Source organism: Nilaparvata lugens, chromosome 4 (genome assembly GCF_014356525.2).
Source record: "Nilaparvata lugens isolate BPH chromosome 4, ASM1435652v1, whole genome shotgun sequence".
Lineage (NCBI taxonomy): Eukaryota > Metazoa > Arthropoda > Insecta > Hemiptera > Delphacidae > Nilaparvata > Nilaparvata lugens.
The window spans coordinates 62431266-62458913 of NC_052507.1; the positions used below are offsets into that span (position 1 = coordinate 62431266).

The 27648-nt window shown below is 34.3% G+C and overlaps 1 protein-coding gene across 3 annotated transcripts in view; it reads right to left on the reverse strand.

Moving 5' to 3' along the window:
* The window catches only part of LOC111045189 (serine proteinase stubble), a 312932-nt gene that overhangs the window by 66002 nt on the left and 219282 nt on the right, over positions 1-27648 (reverse strand). The window contains exon 2 of one of the 3 annotated variants that reach the window (XM_039426137.1): positions 26199-26280. The exons of the other annotated variants lie outside the window; for them this stretch is intronic. The gene's annotated coding sequence lies outside the window, so the exon portion shown is untranslated. The remainder of the gene's footprint in view (positions 1-26198; positions 26281-27648) is intronic. 3 annotated transcript variants of the gene reach the window in all.

Below are 27648 nucleotides of genomic sequence, written 5' to 3' on the forward strand. Positions count from 1 at the left end.
TCATTCATGGAACAAGGCTATTCATGTTTCGGATATCGTGCACTTGTCTACTGTTATAATAAGAGGAGAAAGTGAGTGTGGCCGTGCTTTCACTTACCCACAGTATCGGGTTGCAGAGAGCTCAGTGATCACCCGGAGAGCTAAACTGAACAAAGCTTGGCCATCTAAACTCTGACTTCCTTGGTTGACCGCAACAAAATGTATCCTACTATACCTCGTCCGGGAGCTTTATACGCGAGATTCACGTTATAGACGTTTATTCTTCATTGATTCTTACAACAAGTACATCATCAAAAATGATAGGGAGTGAAAAAATTAGGTAACCTTGTGCTATTCCTCTCCCAAATTTAGATAAGGTTACACATAGTCCGAAATGGGTTGTTGAGTCTTGTAGTTTTTCACTTAATAGAATGTTCAGTTCTTAATATTATTCTCACAATAATCCTATTATATTAAACGAGCAATTTCTGTATTTTTAAATCTGGTTATTTATATTCACTTATATCTGATACATTAGCATAAGGTCATTATGATTGTCAGGGTTTGGTGCATTCACGATCTCATTTCATTGCTCCTATTTCATGCACAGTTTCATTATTACTTCTCTTTTTTTTCATTAAAAGTCTGATCTCAAGGTTTTGTAATGGGACCACCTTTATAGTTCATCTATCACCTATTTCATCTTCCCTTGTATTCTATTATGAACTTCAATTTTTCATTGTATACTTTCATGATAAGTTTCACTCCACATGGATGCAAATAACAACTTTAGTTTGCTAATGTGATAATACTTTAGTTGAAGTTGATGGCTCGATATGTACAATATTATTTTCTTCAGTATTTGTAATTGATTAATACTGATGCGAAACTGAAAATAATGGTTTATTTCTTAAGTCTCATTTAATTTTATAATGTCAATTTTTGTAAATGTTACCATAGGCAACAGCCTAGTAACAATTATTGTCAATAAATATCTTATCTTATCTTATATCTGGATATTTATGTTCAACGGATCTCGAGAACGGCTCTATCGATTTTCACGAAATTTGGAACATAGTAGGTTTATGATATAAAGATTCGATTGCACTAGGTCTCATCCTTGGGAAAACTAGCTGAACGACATTAAAAGGATAATTCATCCTTGGCTGAAACAGCTGTGGATAGTAAAAAAGTGAGTGAGCGAGTGAGTATGTGGAAAATAAAAATATCGCATCAATCAAAATATGTTAGATATTGAATAAATAATACTCTTCATGTCAACCATCTTTATTTTAATACATTCAAGACTAAACTGTTATTAACGTTCTGGTAACTAGTGTATTGAAATCATAATAATAATAAATATCATCTGTAACATCTCCCTCTTTAAGACTTCATATTAGTCATATATTATCCTATATTCCCCTTTTTATTTTTCGTATAAATGAATTGTGTTTCTTCGCTGAACACCGCCATTAATGTTTTTAACCAGGAAAATACACCCCCGAAATTCATAAGATGACATATAGCCAGCTGTGAAATATGATCACGATCATTATGGAGAATTGTGTTCTGTTTATCAATAAATAAAAATAACGAGCGAAGCTCGGTGCCCTGATATTTGTTACTTATTCAAGAAAGCAGGGCCGGCCCCAGGGGTGGGCGGACCGGGCGGCCGCACAGGGCGGCAGATTTTGGGGGCGGCAAATTTTAAGGAATGGAAAATTAAAAAAATACACATAAACAATAAATTCATAATAATAAATATGAATAGTAAAATTGTATAAGAAGCTTTTCCAAACTTCTAATTAAGAGGCTAATTAAGACTTTTCCAAGATCAACAATGTCTGATCAAAGGAAGTCTGAGTGGTCTAGCGAACATAAAATAGCTAGATCATATTCCCAATAGATAGAACATATTCCCTAGATCTTGAAGAATTGGTGAAGGAATTCTCCCATGCAAAAGTCAGACGAGTTCTACTTAATTAAACAGGTGTGTTGAACAAACTTAATGTGTTGTAGAAATTTTAGTTTTAATTACTTAGCAAGTTAAGTAGGCCTAAGACTTTCTTGCAGTCTACGTCTTAAGGCTGTGCAAAGGCTAAAAATATACTTTCTACTGGTGATATTTTTCAAAGTTTTTCGATTTGTGTATTATCAAGCTATCAAAATGAAAAAGGTTTCTCAGGAAAACATTTTTTCCCCGATCATTACTTTTTGAGATATGAGCGCCTAAAGTTCACATTTTTGGGACAGAACATTTCAAATTCAGTAAGAGATGAAATTATGAGATTTATAGGATAAATTCTTCATGGTAGGCTATTGTTGATTGAATAAACAAGTAATTTTCTGAAAATATCAATTTTTGATAAAGTTATTCAATGTACCAGAAATTACAAAAAATAACTAAACTAAACGTTATTTTTGGTAATTTTTAGTAAAATGAATAACTTTCTTCAAATCAGATATTTTCAGAAAATTTTTGTTTTATTCAATCAACAATACCATGAAGAATTCCTGTTCATGAATTTATCTCGTACCGAAATTGAAATGTTCTGTCCGAAAAATTTAAACTTTAGACGCTCATGTCTTAAAAAGTAATGATTGGAAAAGAATGTTTTCCTAGAAGAACTTTTTCATTTTGATAACTTGGTAATACACAAATCGAAAAACTTTTAAAAATATCACCAGTAGAAAGTTTATGTTTAGCATTTGCACAGCCTGTTTTCTTCATGTGTACCTGTTTCGAACATAAAAATAGTTTAATCAGATATTTTGTGTTACTGTTCCCAGTGGCGTAACGTTTCCAAACCGGGCCCCCCCGCAAAAAAAATTCCGGGCCCCTCTTCTAAATCGTACCACCTTTCTCCAGCCCCCTTCTCCATAATTCCCAAGCATTAACTAATGTGAACGTACATCTTTCATGAGTGAATTACATAGCTTAGTTGAAAAAATAAAACTTGTTCTCGATTGAATTCTACAATTCAATTTCGATTTTCAATTATCAAAAGCTCTGCTAGCTGCCTAATCGAGATTATTATTACAATTTCAGTCTTTAAGGATACTCTGAAAGAATTTAACTGAAAACTGAGGTCTTTGCTGAGGTCTTCTTCATACTGAGAAACAAGCACATTCACTTTTTCCGACACTTCTTTGTCGCTCGCTTGTATCAAAAATTTTGGAGTGAGCACAATGAATAGTTTGCTAACCCTACACATAGCTTGAAATCTGGTTATTAGCTGAGCAATGACTGTGTCTAAGGTTGCATAAAATACTGTTGTTTTGAAATATTTTTCTTTGCCTACCAATCTCTCGTCTTGGCTCAGTTCATAGAAGTGCTTTTCTACTTCCCTAAATCTTTTATCATCAAATTCGTTATTCACTCCCCAATCTCTCATAAGATCGATCGCGCCTTTTTTTTTAATTCATCAAAATTGCTCATTGCTAAAGTCAAGTTTTCTTTTGCTCTCTCTAACTGCATAGTTGCTTCGAAGAGATCATAGTCCTTGTTTTGTAAATTTTCTGATGCTACATTCAATACTTCAAGAATTTTTGTATGCATAATGACTAAATTACAAATTAGAAAGGATCAGGATGTCTTTTCAAACCAATTGCTTCACTCCTTTCTTTTGGTTTTCCAAAGATTCCTAATTTTTCAAAAAGCTCACCATCATACAATTATTGAAGCTCTGTCAATGAAACTATAATTATTATATTACGAGTAGATTTGAACAATTATTGTTTTTCTTTCTTGCCTTATTCATTATTTTCTACTTGTATTCTCTTGATATTAATTTATAACCAGACTGATAACATTGTTCTATTGCATATTTCTTCTTACACAATGAATGAAACCTGTCATTTTCCACAATAAAACTTCTGCTTTTTTATCAAAAGTTACTTCCATGATCATATTTTTCTTTTTAAAGTATGCAATATATAATTATCATTCCGGGCCCTAACCCGGGCCCCCTAGACCGACCGGGTAATTTTATTTTTTCAGAAAACCTATATTAGCCTACATATTATCTGGGCCCTAGCCCCGGGCCCCCTAGGAACCTGGGCCCCCCGCGCCACATGGACAGCGGGGGTGTACGTTACGCCACTTACTGTTCCCCAATATTTATATTTATCAAATATTTGTTTAAATCTCAATAAATGGTAACTTAAACAGCTGATAACCTTCGTGTAAATTTTTAGTCGGCTTATAAAAATATATCTGCAACCGGAAACATAAAACAGTTTATGAAACAAAAATAATTTTAAAATGTACAATAACACTTGGGACTTCTAATACATAATTATTTAGAGTTTCCTGAGACTCTGTGGTGCGAATGGCGCGATCGCATTACAGCAAAGACACAATAGTAAAGTTGGGCGATCCCTCAAGGAAGGGGTGGAACCCGGGATTAACAATAATTAGACGGGATACTTGAGAGGGGGGCGGCGGTTGCCGATCTCGCCCAGGGCGGCAAAGTCCCTAGGGCCGTGCCTGCAAGAAAGTGACTTATTCAAGTCAGTGCAAGTTATAGGACCGCATTATTTCCGCGTTTCTGTTTCGACCAACTCAAGAGTATCACAGAATAGCGTTTTCGAATGGTATATCAAGATGTAGGTGGTATTTCACCGAACTAATGGATCACTAGCAGGTAACCCGTGCTCCGCAAGTGTCTATTTTAAAACTTGACAAAATGGAAACTTGACCGAGTGAATTCTTGAAGAGTTAGAAATAGGCCTTGAACCATCCTCGGTTAATTAAGAATCTATAATTTATACTTCATATTTCATATTTTATATTCATACTTCAAAATCAAAAAGTATTAAAAGTAAATATTTCAACAAATATCAAAATTCGGGAGTGATACAGTCACTGGATTCACTCCAGTTTATTATCTCCCTATCATTGATTTGATTTTGCGGTCTATGAAATAAGATTTTCATTAATTCATAATAGGAAGGGGTAAACGACTATATAATTGATAATTACAATTACATTAAAATTAATTGAGTTTTTATTGTAAAAAATTACAATATTTTTATCATGCTTTCGCCAACCGCACGAGAATTGTCCGATGGAATTAAAACGGTTGATACCTCCCAAACCACCAATAGATGTTGCCAATTCGTCAGGTTTATCATAAAAATATTAATCAATTTTTCTCAAGGTACCTAGAATACATCGTAATCAATATCCTATACTATTGAACAAGCAACTTCTGTTTATATGTCTGGATGTTTAAATGTTTGGATGTTTATATGTTTGTATTTCACCGGATTTCGAAAAAGGCTTTAACGATTCTCACGAAATTCAAGACATAGTAGGTTTATAATAAGAAGGTTCGATTGCACTAGGTCTCATCCCTGGGAAAACTCGCTGAAGGACATTAAAAGGATAATTATTATTCATCCTTGGGAAAACAGCTGATAATAATTATTTCGTCTGTTGGTGATGGAAGTGAGTGAGCGAGTTCATGTGTGTGGGACTGTGTCAAAATTATGACTCAGCTGTTGAACTTTTGTACGGTAATCATTCAATCAGATACTTAGTTGCAAAAAAGGCAGGTTATTTTCAATCCTGATTAATTCCAGTAGATCCATATTTTTGAAATGGTTTTCTCTGATTTGGTTCACGTGAAGTTAATCAGGATTAAAATTTAACCGGCTTTTGTGCAACTGGGCCTTTGTGAGGAAAATTTTTGCATTCCTCTGGGAATTAATCTCAATTTACTGTGATTAGATAGAACATTCCTGTATGAATGTTATTATAATTTCTTCTTTCGTAATAAATTGTATTCCAGATACATTGATTATCCTCATCTAAAATCAGCTGTAGACAACGTTGATCAAATCTTATTTGGCAATGTAGCACTCATCTGTTTCAATTTGCATCGGACTAATTTCGTGCGGTTGACTATAGTTTCAATTTTCAGTCCGCTTTTCTATCTACGGGCTTCTGTATAAATTTAACATTCTATATTTTCTCTTCTTTAGAAATAAAGAAATAGAAATGTAAGTACCCTTTTTTAAATTGATTACTCACGACATGTTTTGGCTATGATGCCATTATCAAGTACTTGGATTTCAATTTTTATTTCTCTTCTTTTTATAACCACAGCCCTGCGACTCAATTTGAGAGAAATCCCAGATCTCTGGTGGTGAGAAATAATAAATTCCTTCCAAATTGTGGAGTCAGTGGATTGACAATGACTGGAAAGTTGATACTCTTCAAATTATCTTCCTCAACCTCATGCCAAGACCAGAATGAGACGTGATTACACGTTATTACACACTCATATACATATTTACATACTCTCTGTTTTGCCACCTTAACCTGAACACTTGTATTAAGATGTTTGTAGAATGCAAGGAGAAACTTTTCCATGTTGCTCCAACTAGTCGCGTAGCCTCGAGTCCTGTTTAAATGTGGAAGAGACTCAGTACAGCGTACATTCAAATATTCGAGTGATGTGATTATTGGAAACATGTTGTTTGAAACAAGATATACTTCCGCTAGCTTGTTATCCCATTAGAGGACGTTTGGCCTTAAGCCAAATAGTTGCAAATGTGTGAGGAGGTAGCTATCTGCAGGAACAGGATAAATGCAATCCCAGAACATGTCCAACAATGCCTACTGGCACAAATTCATCACACCTGGATTATATCTGACTTAATTGTAGGTGCCGCCAATTATTTATGCCACTAAATCATCTTATTTCGTTTAGTTTATGTTTCTCTAGATGTTCCGTTGGGGTTCATTCCGTTGGGGAACAGCTATGTACCCTGTAGTGGGGTACACGTTATAATGGCAGTTCCTTCGATTAACAAATACCTTATGGCAGTACCTTAGATCTCCAAATTTCGCACATAGATTCTAAAAATATCAATCTCGTGCACCTCGAAGCCCAAATTCAAATTTTCCTTCTAGATTTTTGAGAAATGATGTTCAAATTTAATTCATGAATATTTTTACATACCTATTCAAGACATTATTTTATACATACCATTTATGTTAATATAGAACTATAATCTAGCGAGACTATTTCATCGAAGCAGATGGTTAAAATTAGCAACTATATTATATTATATTAGCAACTATATATTAATATCGCAGCACCGAGCTTCACTCGTTATTTTTATTCATTGATAAACAGAACACAATTCTCTAAAATGATCGTGTTCATATTTCACAGCTGGCTATATGTCAGCTTATGAATTTCGGGGATGCGATATTTTGATTTTCCCCAGAATCACTTGCTCACTTTTTACTATCCACAGACGACAAAAGTCTCACCTGTTTCAGCCAAGGATGAATTATCCTTTTAATGTCGTTCAGCGAGTTTCCCCAAGGATGAGACCTAGTGCAATCGAATATTTTTTATATCATAAACCTACTATGTTCCAAATTCCGTGAAAATCGTTAGAACCGTTTTTGATATCCGTTGAACATAAATAACCAGATATAAAAATATATATACAGAAATTGCTCGCTTTATATAATAGGATAATTTTGTCAGGTTGGCATTGATTTGAAGAAGGTTTTCAAACAATATTTGAGTTATGTCAAATTTATCAGGCTAACATTTAGTTGAAGAACTTATCTATACTATGATAAAGGAACTAGCTGGCTTATACACGTACGGGATAGGAAAATTATGTTTGACGCATCATCACGTCTGAACTACTGGACTTATTAACTTCAAATTTTGCATATAGATTCCTAACTAACCGAGGATGGTTATAGGCCTACTTTCAATTCTTCAAGATTTTATTACGTCAAGTTTTAAGTTTTAAAATAGACCCTTGCGGAGCACGGGTTACGTGCTAGTCCATAATAAAACACTGGAATATTGTCTAAAAGTAACACAAATTTCAATTTTTGAATATTATCACACTGAAGATGACACCTTAGGACCTTAGGTGTTGGAACAGGTTTGTAACTTTTTGATAAATTTATAATATTTTAGACGATATTTTAGTGTTTTATTACGTACTACCAGGTAACCCGTGCTCCGCAAGGGTCTATTTTAAAACTTAAAACTTGAGGTAATAAAATCTTGAAGAATTGAAAGTAGGCCTATAATCATCCTCGGTTAATTAGGAATCTATATGCAAAATTTGAAGCTAATCAGTAGTTTAGACGTGATGATGCGTCAAACATAATTTTCCTATCCCGTACGTGTATAAGCCAGTTCTTTACTTTATTATAGTATAGATAAATAACCAAAAACAGTATCTGGAAACTAAGGCTTTTTGTGTAGCTCAGCTGTAGCCGGCCAATGGCAGGCGTTCATGCCCTTGACCAATAGCGTAGTGAGGTCTTAGATTCAAGTCGACGGTTTGACATTTTTCTCAATGTTTAAATGTTAAATGTTTAATGTTTAAATGTTAAATGTTAAATGTTTAATGTTTAATGTTTAATGTTTAATGTTTAATGTTTAATGTTTAATGTTTAATGTTTAATGTTTAATGTTTAATGTTTAATGTTTAATGTTTAATGTTTAATGTTTAATGTTTAATGTTTAATGTTTAATGTTTAATGTTTAATGTTTAAATGTTAAATGTTTAATGTTTAATGTTTAATGTTTAATGTTTAATGTTTAATGTTTAATGTTTAATGTTTAATGTTTAATGTTTAATGTTTAATGTTTAATGTTTAATGTTTAATGTTTAATGTTTAATGTTTAATGTTTAAATGTTTAAATGTTTAATGTTTAATGTTTAATGTTTAATGTTTAATGTTTAATGTTTAATGTTTAATGTTTAAATGTTTAAATGTTTAATGTTTAATGTTTAAATGTTAAATGTTTAATGTTTAATGTTTAATGTTTAATGTTTAATGTTTAATGTTTAAATGTTAAATGTTTAATGTTTAATGTTTAATGTTTAATGTTTAATGTTTAATGTTTAATGTTTAATGTTTAATGTTTAATGTTTAAATGTTAAATGTTTAATGTTTAATGTTTAATGTTTAATGTTTAATGTTTAATGTTTAATGTTTAATGTTTAATGTTTAATGTTTAATGTTTAATGTTTAATGTTTAATGTTTAATGTTTAATGTTTAATGTTTAATGTTTAATGTTTAATGTTTAATGTTTAATGCCCGGTTTCTCAGTCGTTCAATAAACAACGCTATAGCTATTGATTCAATAACTTTATCAATTCAATAAATTTTTATTGGTTCCTTAAACATATTTATAGAATCCATGGCAATTCATCTGTTCAATGAATCTGGCAGCATGGCATGATTCCAAACCGACCACTTTCGTAAACAAACTTTATATGGTAGCCATGGTAGCCAACTGAATCTTGTTTGTTTAATCCTTGCTGCTTGTTGTGAAGTTCAAGTTGAAGGTTTTTTCCTACTTTAATGATATTTTTTCAAGTTATTATTATAATTATGGCAGAGAAACGAGACCGGGGCAAGAATTTTGCAGAGGTTGAAAAAGAACAATTAGTAGAGATCTGCCTAAAGTATAAAAATGTGATAGAAAATAAAAAGACACATAAATATTCAATAAAAGATAAAAGCAAGGCATGGGATGCAGTGAGAGAAGAATATAATTCTATTCAAATCTAACTCAAACACTCCATCATCTGAACTGCTGCTGTAACTAATTATATCTAGATCCATTTCAATATTGTTTTTATTTAAATAACAGAACATCGAACACAAAACATTCCAACATAACCTTTAAACACAATTCATCGATTCGATATAGATAATTATTATTACAGGCTGGATTTTGGCATTATTTCGTTCAATAAACAAATCTATAGCTTATCCCATATGATTGTGATTAGGCGTACGGTAGTCAAAGAAGAAGAAGAAACAACGCAATAGCTATTGATTCAATAACTTTATCCAATCAATAAATTTTTATTGGTTTCTCAAACATATTTATAAAATCCATAGCTATGGAACGATTTATCTGTTCAATGAATCTGGCAACATGGCATGATCCCAAACTGGTCACTTTCGTAAACAAACTTTATACATGGTTCCTATGGTAACCATGGTAACCAACCAAATCTTGGATGTTTATTCCATGCTTCCTGTTGTGAGGTAATTTCCTACAGTACTGACATCTTTTGGCTGATGTCTCCAAAACAAGATGGCTGACACCAAATGAGGGCTATCGATGCTAAATATAGTGCAACTTTGATTCTGTTTTGTTTTTAAAATACTGGTGATCTACACTAATTTCAATTTTATTTTGTAATTTAATTTTTCTATCTTAATTTTTTGATTGCTACCAAAAATTTGAGAAATTTATCCATTCCATAAATATTTATAGGCTGGATTTTGGCACTATAGTTTATCAATAGATTTATGGATTCAATAAGTTTAAGGAGCGTTCTAGAAACGCATTTCTCATTTTTATCGGTTCAATAAAGTTATTGAATGGATAAACAGCTTATGGAGCGACTGAGAAACCAGGCATATAGTGTTTATCGAGAGATTTAAGGATTCAATAAGTTTAGGGAGCGTTCTAGAAACGCATTTCTCATGTTTATCGATTCAATAAAGTTATTGAATGGATAAACAGTTTATGGAACGACTGAGAAACCGGGCATTAATGTTTAAATGTTTAAATGTTTAAATGTTTAAATGTTTAAATGTTTAAATGTTTAAATGTTTAAATGTTAAATGTTTAAATGTTTAAATGTTTAAATGTTTAAATGTTTAAATTTTTAAATGTTTAAATGTTTAAATGTTTAAATGTTTAAATTTTTAAATATTTAAATGTTTAAATTTTTAAATGTTTAAATGTTTAAATGTTCAAATGTTTAAATTTTTAAATGTTTAAATGTTCAAATGTTTGAATGTTTATATTTTGCGCATTTAAGGCGAAACGCGGTAATAGATTTTCATGAAATTTGACAGGTATGTTCCTTTTTTATTGCGCGTTGACGTATATACAAGGTTTTTGGAAATTTTGTATTACAAGGATAATAATATGAAAGGGAAAAAGAGCCTCCTTCATACGCCAATATTAGAGTAAAAATCAGACTTTAGAATTATTCATCATAAATCAGCTGACAAGTGATTAGATTACACAGATGTGTGGAGAAGCCAGTCTATTGCTGTATTTCCATAAGGTCTATTGTTTCAATCAGGTACTTGTGGATGAGAATACTGCGTGAGGTCTACTTTTCACAGAGCTACTAGCATGAATTCTGCTGCTTTTGTATTTAGTTTTAGTTTATCAGAGATTGACAATGGTGTAACAACCGAAACCAGTCTTTCTGAATATCATTAAATCTGTGGTTTTAGACAATTTCTTAGTTTTTTATCTAATTAGAATGGAAACTGAGGAAACATTACGAATTCGGATTGAAATAATCTACTCAAACTCACTTCCGTATTACACAGAGAGTTAAAATTACTTATGCTCACCTAATATGTACAAATATGTTCACCTAATTATTGCGAAATGCCCACATTCTCGGTGTCATGTCAGTGAAAGCTGTTAGTAAATACTTTCGCCTGCAACCCGGAGGCCAAATAGCACATTTTTTCTTGGATGAAAAATGTCCTGTCCTGTGTGTATAGTCTTACAGTCATTCTCCTATAGCCTATTATTTTAAAAGCAAGTGTTGCACCTATTTGAAAATCTTGAAAGAGTACTAAAGTCTCAATTCTCTTTCAAATTTCGACTTCATTCAATTTAGAACAGGTAGAGTTGATGAGAATGTTTTGCACTTTCATCTATAGTTCCATTATTCGGTTGGCATCTATTATAGTCAGGTCGACGTTGACAGTGTTTATTTATTCCTAGTTACAGCTTTTGTAACAATAGTCGTAGTTTTCATTTTCTCATTTCTATTAATTGGAAACGTTTTTCCTTGACGAAATTGGACATTCCTAAATAATTCAAAATAGCCGAAACTTTACACTATTTTCTCTTTATTTATTTTGTGTTCAATTTTCTAGTTCTTCGAAATTCAATTGAAACGTGACTATGACAATGACTGCGACTACGCCTCGATTTTCTGACTCCAGCTGTTGAAAGTCTAGAACTTAGCCAAATCCCGAGCTCGGAAATCGGCCCTTAAACTCATTTGGCCGCAGCATTTAATGAAGAGGATTTTGGTAGGCTCGTCCACTGGTATGACAAATGCCTCAACCTTCACTGCAATTGAAGAATAATCATAAGTATTATTCATAAGTGTGAGTAGGTTCAATTAAGTAGGTCCACATTATAATGTAAGTGTTTGATTAGCAAACTATCCTTGTCTATCAGCATATTAGCATTTTATCCTTGTCTATCATTCAACAAAGCGGAGAGCGCTATCTCTTTTTCGCTTTGCTCTGTTGTCTTTTAACAATGTAGAATTAATAATTAATTAACAAAATATTTCATCTATATAATGAAAATTAATAATAAAATTATTGAAAAATATGATTTCTTGCTTAATAGAATATGATTGATAATTTTAAACGAGAATGAACAGTTAGTATTACATCAATAAACTTGTATCAGCTACCGTCTATAGAAGGCATTGACAACACAGAGAGGATCGGCAACGTTGTTATTCTATCTTTCTCCACTGCCATTATAATATGGACCTCACTATAGATGAACCACTCTAAATAAACATGTTATATTTATAATGAATTTTCATAATTAAGTTGATAATTAACTTATTCAAGGCCTCCAGCGTATGTTTTAGTTTAAGTTCTAGAAGTTTTCTTTTATTTGTGATTAATTTATTGACTGTAATTGATTATGTTGATTCTTATATGTATATTGACAAAGCAGAAATTCTCTAAATACTGTAAATGTGATGTGAAGGATGTAATTGCTAATAGAGAATTTGAATTTGAATTTGAAAAACAAGCAAAGTATTCCTTCTCTTCAAGATTACACTAGACTAGACAAAGACAGATTGTGGGATTTCTCTATTTCAAGTTGATAAATGAACAGGTTATTGGCAATTCCACATTCGAATAGTGGAATATTGGAAATTGGGAAACAATCTCAAATGTAAAATTGACAATGTCTCGTTAATTTATCACCTCAATCTTCCTATTCATCTACTACTAGCAATTTCAACACAATTCACCATTCTACAGGTATTTACACCTGCTCTAGAACATGGGTTTCCCATAGTTGAGTAGGTTAATTTCCGAAAAATGCAATTTATTTATATTTGTAGTAAATTTCATATATTGTATTTTTGAATATTATGTACATTTTATTGATTAGATTGTTTATTTGTATATTAATGGAAATAAAATTTATTTTTATTTGTATTTGTATTTGTACAGATGGACCTGTTTTCATCCCGGGTTGACAAATAATTTTTGAATAGTAGCGCTCATCGAATTTCCATCTTGCTGTTTATCCTATTGTCAATATTTGCAGTAGAAGTAGTATCCGGAGAGAGTTACAGAATTTAATTTGGATTCTTGTTTTATAATAATATTAAAAATTAACGATCTATCATATTTTCAATAAATAATTGCCGGCCAGGATAGTCGAGACGACTACCGCGTTACACCCTCAGTCTGTTAGCGCTACCTGGTCATGGGTTCGAATCCCGCAAAAGGGATGGACGTTTCATAATCTCATGAAATCATTCACACATTTCTCATTATCCACGCACAAGCTGGAAGCTCTGAGCATAATCTGTATTAAAATAGGAAAGAACTAGCTTATACACGTACGTGATGGGAAATTCACGAATGACGCATCATCACGTCTGAACTACTGCACTGATTAACTTGAAATTTTGCATATAGATTCCTGATTTACTGAGGATGGCTATATGCCTATTTTGAATTCTTCAAGATTCCAGTAAGTCAAGTTTTCAGTTTGTCAAGTTTTCAATAAGATCCTTGCGCAGCACGGGTTACCTGCTATTGCTCAATAAATGTTCCAAATTATATCCTATACTATTAAACGAGCAACTTCTGCTTATATGTTTAGATGTATATATGTTTGTATTTCACCGGATCTCGAAAACGGCTCTAACGATTCTCACGAAATTCAGAACGTAGTAGGTTTATAATATAAAGATTCGATTGCACTAGGTCTCATCCCTGGGAAAACTCGCTGAAGGACATTAGAATGATCATTCATCCTTGGAAAAACATCTGATAATAATTATTCCGTCGTCTGTTGGTGATGGAAATGAGTGAACGAGTTCATGTGTGTGGGACTGTGTCAAAATTATGACTCAACTGTTGAACTTTTGTAATCATTCAATCAGGTACTTGGTGCCGGTTGCAAAAAAGCCGGGTTATTTTCAATCCTGATTAATTCCAGTAGATCCATCTTTTTGAAATCGTCTTCTCTGATTTGGTTCACGTGAAGTTAGTTAGGATTGAAATGTAACCGGCTTTTGTGCAACTGGGCCTTTGTGTGGGAAATTTTTGCATTCCTCTGGGAATAAATCTCAATTTTCTGTTATTAGATGGAACATTTCTGTATGAATGTTATTATAATTTCTTCTTTCGTAATACATTTTTTATGCTTTTGTACTCCAGAGCGAAGCTCGGTCCCCGATATTAAAGCTTAATTCAGCATTATTTTGAAAAAGTGGGAATGGTTAAAATTAATCGAAATGGTCATCTCTCACTTTCTTGGAAATATTCTGGTAGCGAATTCCGAATTTCTATATATGCTTCTTCCTCTTCGAATTAGGATTATTAGGATTATAATCCTCCTTTAGATTAGGATTATCGGGAATATATTACAAAAAGCCCCAAGCTAAGTAAAAGCACTTCCAGTCTTTTAGCTACGGTCAACTTAATAAATCAGCATCTATTAGAGCCTTGTATGATTTATGTTACTAGGAGTGTGTCGAATAAATTAATTTACATAAATATCCAGCCAGTTGGACTCTCACTATGTCCTAGTTAGTGCAAAAAAGTTGCACTTATCATGATTTATAGTCATTATTAAGTAAAGTTTTGATGACTCATATCAGAAATATCCAGTAACAGAATGAACTCTCACTTCTGGGTTTTTGAACGAGCCTTAGCGAGTTCTTACTTTTGACTCAAAGCCAAAGTCGTCCGTCTGTGGGTTTGCATGTTCTACAATAAATTTTGAACAATTTAACCGTTCATTTTTTATATTCATAACATTTACACCGTTACATTCTTTCTATGGCGGAAGATGAATTAGAAGTGTTGGCTTTTATATTACTTTTACGATTCATATGTAATAAATTTATAGCAATGGTATTGCTATCCTTGTCTATCTGATTTGTATTGATATTCTTCTCATGCACCTACAATATTATCCTGTAATATCCTTAAAAAAAGACGATGAAGTGAGCGAATTTTTTTGGTCAAAGAACTTTATAATGTTCCAAATATTGTGTCTAAATTTGAAGTTGAAGTTGACTCTAGCCGCGCGGCTAGAGTCGTCACTGAGGAATGTTTCTTCGTTTGTATATTCGACGATTATTTTCTATTGCTTTCATCAATCAACTTCAAATTTAGACACGATATTTGAAACGTTATAAAGTTCTTCGGCCTAAAAAATTGTCTCACTACATCGTCATCGTCATTGACCACTACATCTATTTCGGTAGAGAGTTAGTGGGGAGGATATTTTTAATATTCTTTTCGAAAAATGTCCAAAGCTTCGCCAATTTATGTAGATGCATAACAATATAATTACCTATAGCTATTATATTACAAATTGCTTTTTCATATCATATACAGTTCAATAATTATTTTCTTAGTCTATATTATGTAAATTCATCTATAATTTTTCTGTATTGTAAGCTATTGTATATAAGTGTATAAGCCAGTATATATAGAAATCTACATAAATAAAGTACTCAATCAATCAATTAATCGTCTTTTTTTAGGAAATTACAGGATAACATTGGAAGTGCATGAGAAGAATATCATTAAAAATCCAAAATGCTCAATAGCTCAATACAACTTTTCTCGACTTTCCACTGCTTTCAATAGGAAAGCTGACACAATATCAGAGACATTTAGAGCGAGTTCTTCAACCAGGGGCTCACTAGTTTACTATGCGAATAAGTTCGTCAGGATTCATTGTCATTATTTAGTAGGGGTTTTCGATTGCTCTAATTTAAAAAATATCCAATAAAAGGAGGGTACTTCCATTTCTAAAGTGAAGTCCACGTTACAATGGCAGTAAATTTACAGGTAGTAAATTTAAATGAGTTATAAATGGCAGAATTAAGTTATCATTTGCGTTACGTAAGTTACATAAAGGTGCGTACAGATATACGCGCGCGCGAACATGAGAAATTCACTTTTAAACAGCTGATGTCAAGCTCTTTATATCTGTATCTTACCGTTTCTGTAAAAATACATATATAGTCAGCTGATAAAAGAGAATTGCTCATGTTCGCGGCGCGTATATCTGTACGCACCTTAACGTTTAGACTGTGTATTCCAAATTAAAGCTTGAAGCAGTTTTGAGCGAATGCCTGTTGTTTTTACCTGAATTGTATTTGCATTTGAATAAATAAATGAATTAATAAATGATAAAGAAAGATGGGAGAACAACGTTGCCGATCCTCTGTCTTGTCCATTCCTTCTATGGTAGCTGATACAGGTTGATTGATGTAATATTAACTGTTCATTTTGGTTTGGAATAATCATCTATATTTTTCAATAATTCCATAATTAGGATGAAATATCTTGTTAATTTACTAATCAATCTACATTCTACGACGATCTTGCAACAGAGCAAAGTGAGAAAGATATAGCGCTATCCGCTTTGTTGAATGATAGACAAGGATAGCAATACCATTGCCAATTAAACACTGCCATTACAACGTGGACCTCATTATAATCGATAGATCGAAGAACTTGTGATCAAAGACGAAGGAATGCACCTTCCAAACTCCGCTAAAAATATCTGATCCCTTCTAAGTCTTCTCCCACATTATCTTGAAATTTTTTGTAAGAATATTCAACTTCTTATTTCATTAAACTGCAAGAACTGTACGATTCCTTTTATAACTTTTTTCACATTATCTTTAAAACTGTGAATTTTTGAAAAAATGCAGATTCTAAACTTAAAAATCTGCTGGAAATGTTCGATTCCCTCATCACTTATCTTTGAATCTCAAATATTACCTCAAATATTATCTTTGAATCTAAGCGTCGGTTTCCGAGCTGGGGATTTGGCTGAGTTCTAGACTTTAAACAGCTGGAGTGAGAAAATTAACTTTCCGAAACGGGGCGTAATCGTAGTCATTGTCAAATAAACTAGTCATTGAATCAAATTTCAAAAAACTAAAAAATTAAACACAAAACAAAATAAAGAGAAAATAGTGTACTGTTTCAGCTATTTTGAATTGTTTAAAAATGTTAATTTCGTCAAGAAAAACCGTTTCCAATAAAAACACTGCCATTATAACGTGGACCTCACTATAGTTTTCGTATTATGATAGGTGGTGCAAAAAATCAACACTCCAAGAAGGTGTTCATTCCATCGAGTTAAGTTTATTGGCAACGATTTATTGGAGCAGGTTGCTTCCGAACTTCGAGGTGTTGAAATTGTTGAAGGATTGTTGAAGGATTGTAAAATTGATGAAAGAAAGTCAACAGCTCTAATATACGGTCTCAGCTGTCGATTTTCAATGGAGACGCAGCTTCGAAGAATCAACATTCCAAAAAATCTGGTGTGGCGACCTCACACATCTTTCCTTGCCGTTATGAAAATTGATCACCTGACGCTAGTGATCACGCGTACATCTCAAGTCTACTATTCAAAGATCTGAGCCAGCTGGTGGCAGGACAATAACGCTGGATACACACGAAGTCTGCTATCTCTTCATAGTGAATGATTTAATAGAATCAACAGTTGCCAACAGTTTGCAATTGAATAATCATACTTTTCTCAAATTTCAAGCTTATTTTCAATTTTAGGTGAAAATTTTACTGAACAATAATTGTAGAGATTTTCATGCTCAATCTTTTCTACTTCAGATGTTTGGTTTAAATTGTATCTGAAGCCTGATAATTGAGAATCTAAAATCAAACTTTGTATAGATGAGGCTGAGCTCCTGAAATTTTTACAGATATGGGACTCGTGGCTGTTGATATAGCTTATCAATGACTATTTTAGGTATGGATTTGATCAAAATCGTTGAAGCCGTTTTCGAGAAAATCGTGAAAAATCCTTTCTTTGACAACATTTTTGCTATTTTAGCCGCCATCTTGAATTGCATTTGATCGAAATTGTTCGTGTCGGATCCTTATATTGTAAGGACCTTAAGTTCCAAATTTCATGTCATTCCGTTAATTGGGAGATGAGATATCGTGTACACAGACGCACGTACACTCATACACACACACACACACACACACACACACACACACACACACACACACACACACACACACACACACACACACACACACACACTCACACACACACAACACAACACACACACACAACACACACACACACACACACACACACACAGACACACACACACACACACACACACACACACCCAGACCAATACCCAAGAACCACTTTTTTGGATTCAGGGGACCTTGAAACGTATAGAATTTTAGAGATTGGGGTACCTTAATTTTTTTCGGAAAGCTATACTTTCCTCACCTATGGTAATAGGGCAAGGAAAGTAAAAGGTGCATTATCAAGTTACGTTTTCTGGCAACGATTTATTGGAGCAGGTTGCTTCCGAACCTTGAGGTGTTGAAATTGTTGGAGGAGTGTTAAATTGAAAAAAGAAAGTTCACTGTTGTAAAGTACGGTCTCAGCTGTCGATTATTTCAATGGAGAAGCAGCTCAGCAAGCCATTTGCAGTTTTTTAATGTCACACTGTTGAACCGGTTGGGTTGTTGGTATTTAGTAGCAGTTATAAAGTAGCAGCTACTTTAGTAACAGTTACTTTAGTAGCAGACACCAAATTCAACATCGTTCAGAACTGGCTACTTACCTAAAACTAGTGGATAAGAGTCGCAAATGCAAGAGAGAAGGTGAGAACATAGATTAAGAAAGAACAAGAGGAAGGAATGTAGACAGAGATAAAGTAGAATGTAGAGAGAATGTTAGAGAGATAAAGAGAGATGAAGAGAACAGAGATTAAGAGAGAAAAGGGGCAGGAATGCAAGAGAGGGATAAGAAAAGAAAAAGATAGATGAAGGGAGAACAAGAGCAAGGAATGTAGACAGATATGAAGTGGAATGTAGAAAAATGTTGGAGAGATGAAGAGAGATGAAGAGAACAGGGATTAAGAGAGAACAAGAGCAAGGAATGCATGAGAAACATAAGAAGAGAAAAATATAGATTAAGAGAGAACAGAAGCGAGGAATGTAGACAGGGATAAAGTAGAATGTAGAGAAAATGTTAGAGAGATGAAGAGAAGAGAGATTAAGAACGAACAAGAGCAAAAAAATCAGGAGAGAGAAGGAGAGAACATAGATTAGAAGAGAACAATAGCAAAAAATTAAAAAGGAAGAGATGAAGATAGAAGAAGAAAACAGAGATTAAGAGAGAACAAGAGCAACGAATCCAGGAGAGAGATAAAAAGTGAAGAATAGAAATGAAAAGAGAACAAGAGCAGGAATGCATGAGAGAGATAAAAAGAAGAGAACAGAAATGAACAGAGTACAAGAGCAACGAATCCAGGAGAGAGATAAAAAGAGAAAGAGAGAAAAGTGGATGAAGAGAGAACAAGAGCAGCGAACCCAGGAAAGAGATAAAAAGATAAGGAGAGAAACAGCGATTAAGAGAAAACAAGAGCAACAAATTCAGGAGAGAGATAAAAAGAGAAGGAGAGAGCAGTGAATGAAGAGAGAACAAGAGCAACAAATTCAGGAGAGAGATAAAAAGAGAAGGAGAGAACAGTGCATGAAGAGAGAACAAGAGTAACAAATTCAGGATAGGTAAATAGAGAAGGAGAGAAACAGCGAATACGAGAAAACAAGAGCAACAAATTCAGGAAAGAGATGAAAAGAGAAGGGTTGAACAGTGGATGAAGAGATAACAAGAGCAACAAATTCAGGAGAGAGATAAATAGAGAAGGAGAGAAACAGCGATTAAGAGAGAACAAGAGCAACAAATTCAGGAGAGAGATGAAAAGAGAAGGAGAGAACAATGGATGAAGAGAGAACAAGAGCAACAAATTCAGGAGAGAGATAAAAAGTGATGGAGAGAACAGTTGATGAAGAGAAAACAAGAGCAACAAATTCAGGAGAGAGATAAAAAGAGAAGTAGAGAAACAGCGATTAAGAGAGAACAAGAGCATCAAATACAGGAGAAGAGGTAAAGAGGAAAGTGAGAGAGATGGCACGAGAAAGAGTGTGTGTGGGAGAAGGATGGAGAGCGAGATTTGCAAGAGAAAGCTCCGTCAATGGGTAGCGGTGTATTACAAAATTAATAATGTAATAACAACTTGATTGTCGATTGGATTGCAGTTTGTGTGCTACAATGCTACTTACTACCTCGACCTGCTCACTGACTGACTGACTAACTGACTGACTGACTTACTGACTAAATTACTGACTTACTGACTAACTTACTGCTGCTCTGCTACTTACTACCTCGACCTGCTCACTGACTGACTTACTGACTAACTGACTTACTAACTGACTGACTGACTGACTGACTTACTGACTAACTGACTGACTAACTGACTGACTGACTGACTAACTGACTGACTAACTGACTGACTAACTGACTGACTAACTGACTGACTAACTGACTGACTAACTGACGACTAACTGACTGACTGACTAACTGACTGACTAACTGACTGACTAACTGACTGACTAACTGACTGACTAACTGACTGACTAACTGACTGACTAACTGACTGACTAACTGACTGACTAACTGACTGACTAACTGACTGACTAACTGACTGACTAACTGACTGACTAACTGACTTACTAACTGACTGACTAACTGACTGACTGACTGACTGACTGACTGACTAACTGACTGACTAACTGACTGACTGACTAACTGACTGACTGACTGACTAACTAACTGACTGACTAACTGACTGACTAACTGACTGACTAACTGACTAACTGACTGACTGACAAGTAGTCTCCATTCCTGATTCCTGTCAACCAACCACAACACTCGTCTTGTCTCTTTTGCAAATAACAGAACTTTTCTCTCCTACTGGGCATTGATATAAGGGTTGATAATATTGGGCCATATGAATAAAGTTGAGCATTTGCTTATACTTCTAAAATATTGAGCATTCGCTTCATGCTCATCAAAAAAATAGTTTGAGCATTTGCTCAAAAGTAAAAGCTTATACTCAAAATTGTATGAATAAACTAGAGCATTTGCTCAACTTTTGAAGCAAATGTTTCAAAAAAGGTGAGTCTAGTCTAGAGCAGCTTATCACCTTCTGCTCATAGTAAAATGGCTCTACAAATTCAATCATGATTAATATCACCATTATTCCTACAAAAGGATAAATACAAAAGATAGCTACCTGATATAAAGATAGCCATCACAGAATAGGAAATAGGCATTTAAGAAGATGAGAGTGTATACGATTATAAGAAGGCTATTGATATTATAAGAATATGCTGAAGATTATTATAGAAATGACATTTTTTGACGCTATTATTTAAAAATTCTAAACTCAACTAACCTAAACTCTATTCATAAATAGAAAACAGAGCAGACGACGCAAACACAAGCGGTGCCCCCTACTTACATATTTAGCGCTTCCATGAGCTATAAAAACAAAGTAAGGCTACAAAAGCGAATCAACTGATGAAAAATCTTCAAAATACGTGAGCATTTGCTCCAGAGTTCAAGAGCGTAAGGTAAGAGTATAAGCACAGAATTAATAATAGCAAGTTTAATTATAGAAGTTTTCTCTGGTATAAGGTAAAGCTTATTCATATAAAAATGAGCAAATGCTTTTGCTTCTACCTTTTGCTCATGAGCAAAACCTTATGCTCCATGATCTTGCTCATGAGCATTTGCTCTGGTTTTATTCATATGGGCCATTGGTATAGTGAGGTCCACATTATAATGACAGTGGAGAAAAACGTTGCCGAACATCTGTCTTGTCAATGCCTTCTATAGACGGTAGCTGATACAGGTTTATCGATGAAATATTAACTGTTCATTCACGTTTGCATAATAATCAATTATATTTTATTGAGAAAGACATTTTTTCTATACTACCATAATGAATTTTCATAATTGAAATAATATATTTTGTTAATTAATTATTAATTCTACATTGTTGAAAGACGATCTAGCAACAGAACAAAGCGAGAAAGAGATAGCGCTATCCGATTTGTTGAATGATAGAAAAGGATAGCAATACCATTGCTAATCAAACACTCTAGCTGTAGTGAGGACCACGTTATAAATGGCAGATAAAATTGGTGAAGCTATCCTTGTCTATCATTCAACAAAGCAGATAGCACTATTCTTTTCTAGCTCCGCAACGTAGCTAGATCGTTTGTCAACAGTGTAGAAATATGATAAATTAACAAAATATTCAACCTCAATCAGGTATCATTCAATCCTTGAAAAATATATTTCCTTGTCGAATGAAATATAGTTGATGATTTTAAACAAGAATGAATAGTTGATATTGAATCAAATATACCGTTATCAGCTTCCCTCTATAGGAGGAAGTGACAAGGCAAAGAATCGGCAACTCTTCTCTCCTATTTTCCTTCTACACTGCCATTATAACGTGTACCTCACTATAAGGGGGCATCTCGTCTTATTTGTACGATTAAAACTGAGCTTTTTGAGGTGACCTTTCAAGCATACTTTATTATGACAGTAATATATGATGCCAGTCATATGTAATCGATTTGCTTCATGATTCCTGGGGTTTATAATCCTCATAAATCAACCAGGGTGTTTGGAGATAATTATTTGGTCTCATTAATAAGCACTTGGAGTTTGGGCTCTTTTGATAATTCACAATATATGGAGTTGTAAATAATAGCATGAGGATGGGAATCCAAATTTGAAATCATTCTTGAAGAGCCCATGGACTAACAAAAACAAACCTAGTGATCTAAAAATGAGAAAATAGCGGTAGGTTATGGCAGACAATACATGATTCGGTTTGCATTTGGTACCGAATAGCAACCGCATAGCACCGAACTCCCCCTCCACACGAATAAGTTTCATTATATTCGAATTCGTTGCTAGGGGAACAGGAAAAAACTGTATTTTACACACGCTTGCCTTTAACTTTCCTTGCCCTATTAGCATAGGTAAGGAAAGTATCGCTTTCCGAAAAAAATCAAGGTACCCCAATTTCTAAATTTCTATACGTTTCAAGGTCCCCTGAGTCCAAACCGAATGCGTGTAAAGCTAGCCTTATTAGTCGAAAAAGTACATTTCTAATCATTGAATAGATAATAAATTAGTGGAGGTTGGTTATTTTGTAAATCAATTATATTTCTACATTGTTTTAAAAGATCTAACGAAGTTTCGGAGCCAGAAAAGAATAGCGCTATCTGCTTTGTCGAATAATAGACAAGGATAGCAACACCAATGCTGATCAAATACTGCCTTTATATGGTCCACTTTATAATGGCAGTGGAGAAATATAGGAGAAAAACGTTGCCAATCCTCTGTCTTGTCAATGCCTTCTATAGACGGTAGCTTATACAGGTTTATCGATGTAATATTAACTGTTCATTCTCGTTAAAAATTATCAATTATACTTCATTGAGCACGGAATTATATTTTTCAATGATTTAATAATTGACCGAGCGAAGTGAGGTCTAAGATTCAAGTCGACGGTTTGGCATTTCTCTTAATGTTTAAATGTTTATATGTTTTTATGTTGCGCATTTACGGCGAAACGCGGTAATAGATTCTCATTAAATTTTGGTATATTCCTTTTTGAATTGCGCGTCGAAGTATATACAAGGTTTATGAAAATTTTCCATTTCAAGGATAATATAAAAGAAAAAAGGAGCCGCTTTCAAACGCCAATATTAGAGTAGAAATCAGACTATAGAATTATTCATCATATATTAAATCAGCTGTCTAGTGGACTATAATACTACCCGTTCAAAAACATCGAACATCTTGAAAATGTATCTTTCCATCAACGTTAGTAGACAGTTGACTATAATACTACCCGTCCAAAAACATCGAACATATGTATCTTTCCATCAACGTTGTAGACAGTTGCAGCCAGACCTGATAACAGCGCTCACACTCACATTCCGGGACGACACGTTACGGTACGATAGAACAAAAAGCAATATGTTTATTTAGAATTTTTTCTACACATTTCTAATTGATAAATTATTTATTAATTTTTGAGAAAACATAACAACAGGTCAATGTAACTTACTGAGCGCGAGGTCTACTGTTCACAGAAATACTAATGATTTTTCATAATTTATTGAGATGAAATATTTTGGTAATTAACTATATATAAAAGCGAAATGGCACTCACTCACTCACTCACTCGCATAACTAAAAATCTACCGGACCAAAAACGTTCAAATTTGGTAGGTATGTTCAGTTGGCCCTTTAGAGGCGCACTAAGAAATCTTTTGGCAATATTTCAACTCTAAGGGTTGTTTTTAAGGGTTTAAAGTTCGTCTTTTAGCATGTATATTCTTCTTCTCCCAATCTCTTAATTATAATTGAAATTTCCATATCATATGTTACTATAGAACTATAATCTAGATAGAGTACCTCTTCGAAACAGTTGTTAACTGGCAAACTAAATTAATAATTTGTCAGGTTGGAATTAAGTTGAGTTGTCTTTGTTAGTTGGCACCAAGTTGAAGATTTAAATGCATTTACCGCGGAAAAATGATTGGGCACTGCTACTTCAATCCTGGGAATATTATATTACTAGCAGTCAGGCTCGATTCGCTCGCCATATCCGTTTAGTCTGGACCCCCACTGGATTGTCCTAACATTGATAAAAATGCCTAAATGAAAAATGCAGGCGAGCGAAGCGAGCCTGCTGATCTCATTCTTGGACGATCCAGTCGGGGGTCCAGGGGGCGGAGCCCCCTGGCTAGACGGATATGGCGAGCGAAGCGAGCTTGACGGCTAGTTAATTCTATATTGTTTACAGACGATCTGACAACAGAGCAAAGCGAGAAAGAGATAGCGCTATCTGCTTTGTCGTATGATAGACGAGGATAGCAATACCATTGCTAATTAAATACTGCCATTATAACGTGGACCACGTTAGCCGCAGTGAATTATGCACACCGCTTGCCGGGATGCGATCTTAATCACAAAATCATGCATCATTTTAATGCAGCTAACCACCGCCCATCCGCTATTCACACCGCGTCTGCTCCGTTCATATCCTTCCGCTCTTTCGTCCTTTATCCTTTTCCCCCTGATCCTCTCACACATGCTCAAGGTCTCAATCCCTCTCTTTCCACTCATATGTTATAATTCTCTCACACTAGGTCTCACTCTCATTTCCTGCCATTTTTTCCCATGTGTTTTGCATCTTCTGTATGGACCACAGATTTAAGATACTCGCCCAAAGCAGTGAAAGTAGTTCCCTATCCTATGTTGTATATTCATACTTTTTCTCTGTTAAAATTAAACTTGAATTTTAAAAAAACTTTTGAAGTGAAAATGCACTCACTTTTGTATAGTGACGATCGTTTTGACCTGTTGTTGGTCATCATCAGACTGTGGGAATTCACTCAGATGACAAGGCTATGTGTGGTAAGGGTGAAGATGGTGGAATAGGTTGTGGTGGGGGTTGGGTTGGTGGATACTTAGTGAGGCGGTAATTTTGAACTGTGGACTATTTTGTCAAAGAGTGTGTGGGAAGAGACATTTATTTGATCATTTAGGAGACTGTTGGGAAACTGTTTTGTGTGGTTGTAGAATGTATTGGAACAATACGAAATCTACAACCACACAAAACAGTTTCCCAACAGTCTCCTAAATGATCAAATAAATTTCTCTTCCCACACACTCTTTGACAAAATAGTCCACAGTTCAAAATTACCGCCTCACTAAGTATCCACCAACCCAACCCCCACCACAACCTATTCCGCCACCTTCATCCCTTACCACACATAGCCTTGTCATCTGAGTGAATTCCCACAGTCTGATGATGACCAACAACAGGTCGAAACGATCGTCACTATACAAAAGTAAGTGCATTTTCACTTCAAAAGTTTTTGAAAATTCAAGTTTAAGTGTAGTTCTCCTTGATATCTCAATGAAATTATACTATAAAGACTTCTAATTGATAAATTTCTTGAAATTATTTTCCAACTCACCAATCAAATCCTGTATTTGATTACAGCATTTTTACACAACATTTTCTGGTTCCCCATCAACGTTTATGATGTTTTGACGAACCTGTAACAAAAATAAAATAAATCGTGAGTAGGTCCATCCATCTCACTAGCAATAGTTTTTCAATTGTTATTTTGACCATGACCCAATAAGGAAAATAGTTTTTTAATTGTTATTTTGATCATGACCCAATATTGATAAGGAATAATTATTGTTTTGGATTGTTATTTTTGACCAATACCCAATATTAATAGGGAACATGGTTTATTAATCGTTATTTCGACCATGACCCAGTATTGAAAAAAAAAAGTTTTTTAATTGTTATTTTGACCATGACCCAATATTGATGAGGAAAAATAGTTTTTTAATTGATATTTCGACCATGACCCGATTCCCAGCTAGTTCTGAGACTAGTACGGTCATCTAGGAGTTGAATTGTGATCTGAGACCAGTATGCGTTGAATTCTAAGCCCTGGGGGGTTCGGGGCGTCTGGGAGACAATATCCCGTCCAGTAATTACCATGGGATTGGTAATGCCCCCTGTATCTGAGCTGATTCAATGTGTGATTGCCTCTGGCGTGGAGCAAGTACATTCAAAAGCAGTTTACACACCACTAACACTAACACAAACACAAAAACACTGACACAAACATATCATCGACACACACAAAAGAGAAAATCTAATGGACTCTTAGTTAACTGTTCTGGGCAATAATACACACACTCTTTAGAATGCAGCAGCTTGTAATGCGGTGTGTGTGTGTGTGTACTCTCTCACACACTTGCCGTCATCAGTTTACTCTCTTTCTCATTAAATTTTATCGCTCTGCCACACTTGTGGCTACGGCGTCGTTTCCAGATCGTAACCTACTCTGAGAGTGCAGTCTGATGCGTGCCATTAGTGGACGCGTCTCTTCCATCTTTCAATCACTCTCTCCAAGTTCTAACCACTATCAAACTCAACTACCGGTAAAATACTTATCGATGTACCTGTGGTCGATATCTTGTGAACAACTGGTTATTCTCAATTTCTCCGTCTCTACACTGTAGTTACCTCCTGGTCTATATCAATTCTTTGTGCTTTTTTCTCTCCGAGTTTCATTTAATATCTCTTATCCACTTTGACTCACCTGTCTGTTTGCACAAGTGTTTTTTTATTTCTTCCACTTCTAGATTATTTGATCCCATCTTCATTCAATGATACGTAGCATTATTGAATGAAGATGGGATCAAATAATCATTTTACTTTCCTTGCCCTATTACCATAGGTAACGAAAGTATTGCTTTCCGAAAAAAATTAAGGTACCCCAATTTCTATATGTTTCAAGGTCCCCTGAGTCCAGAAAAGTGGTTTTTGGGAATTGGTCTGTATGTGTGTGTGTGTGTGTGTGTTGTGTGTGTGTGTGTGTGTGTGTGGTGTGTGTGTGTGTG